The sequence below is a fragment of the Trachymyrmex septentrionalis genome, unplaced genomic scaffold (assembly GCF_001594115.1).
Source record: "Trachymyrmex septentrionalis isolate Tsep2-gDNA-1 unplaced genomic scaffold, Tsep1.0 scaffold9, whole genome shotgun sequence".
NCBI lineage: Eukaryota > Metazoa > Arthropoda > Insecta > Hymenoptera > Formicidae > Trachymyrmex > Trachymyrmex septentrionalis.
The window spans coordinates 3,776,857-3,778,382 of record NW_017306091.1 but is presented as its reverse complement, the minus strand read 5'-3'; the positions used below and the strand labels follow the sequence as shown (position 1 = coordinate 3,778,382).

The 1,526-nt window shown below is 43.1% G+C and overlaps 1 protein-coding gene across 2 annotated transcripts in view; it reads right to left on the bottom strand.

Annotated features, from left to right (window-relative positions):
• Nucleotides 1-1,526, bottom strand: part of LOC108755833 — a 72,083-nt gene that overhangs the window by 49,844 nt on the left and 20,713 nt on the right. The window lies entirely within an intron of this gene.

The following is a 1,526-nucleotide window of genomic DNA, read 5'->3' as shown; positions in this document are numbered from 1 at the left end:
AAAGGTTAGTACTCTAGAAAGACGTGGTTACTGGTTTACTACGAGCGCGATCTCTGGGTTAGTCTCGGGACTTATTGATCCATGTGTTACAGCATCACAACAGTTATTTCTATAATATGAGCCATAACATTTCCATAAACGTTAGTTGAAGTTGAACTTTCACTGATGTAATAATTCTTGATCGAAGCGGGTTCAAATGCAAGACTGAATAAAGTCAATTTTCACCAAACTTATATTCGACCGGAAATGTATTTGGATGTGGAATTGATAACCCGAGGCAGAAATTATGGCATTATTAATCGCTCTCGGAGAGATTCGAGTCAGTTTCGATAAACGATCTCTATATGTTAGAACTAAAAGAAAAAAAAAAAACTATCTATGTCCAAAAGTGATAGAGTTAGCTTTCATCCCTCTAACTATAATATGTATTTAACTATTTCTAGATACGATCTCCGTTTTTTCCCGATAATAAATATAAAAATGTGAAAATGTAGGAAAAGAAAAAAAATCTGTCGGACAAACTCGAAAGAATTTTCACGCGTCCGCTGCGTCCGGACGTTCGCCGGGATTATATCGGTTCCCGTGCACTGCACAAAAGTAACGATACTTTCGAGTGAAGTGTCGGATGGCGCCAATATTTGTCGCTCGGTTACCAGCTCAGACGAAAACGTCGGCGGGCATCGATGCAGCTCGGACTCGGCTTTACTCCCGCGAGCGCATTGTCGCGCGTGCTTATGGTAATACGCTCGAGGACGAGGAATTTCCCTCTCTTTTTCTTCTCAGCGCGCATTATACTCGTTCCTCGTAATTTCCCCACGACAATGGCTCGGCAACCTCGCCTCTGGCGAAAATCACGAGCGGGGGTGTGCCATCGGCGGAAAAATCTCGTTACTGCGTAATCGAAGGTGCGAAAAGGTTTCGCGGATGATCGGCCTCGCGGCCGCGAATGTATTGTATATACAACGCGGCGCAACGAGAAACGCACGCGCTTGCTCCGTGCACAATCTTTGTAAACAAGGCCGCGCATAATCACCGTCCGCCTCTCACTCCGCGCTCGTTTACTTGGCATATTCCACATTTCATAAGCAGCCTCCGTGACGACTCCGCTCGCCCGCTCGCCGATCGATTCATTTGCACGCGCCGCGCCGCCGCTCGCTAACGCGGAATTTGCACGCGGATTTTTACGTCGCCGTTGCACGAGTATACTTGTATAAACGGTAAGAGTCGCCGGAAAGACGTGCGCGAGAAACGTGCGATGTCTTTTAACGTACATCTCATTGTTACTCGCGCGTGATTGTCAGATTGTATTAGGTTAAGTAAAAAGTCATCGCGTATTTTTTAGCTCAAAGTTGTATATACAATATCTTCATCAATAATGAATGAAATTCAAATTTAAAAAAAGGGTTTTAAAGCTTGAAATCTTTACTTTTAAAAGCTTATCACATTTTTTAAGTTTATATGAGTTTGATAATTTTTACATACCAAAAACTACGAGCTGAAAAAGACGAAAAATTTTCTTCTCACTT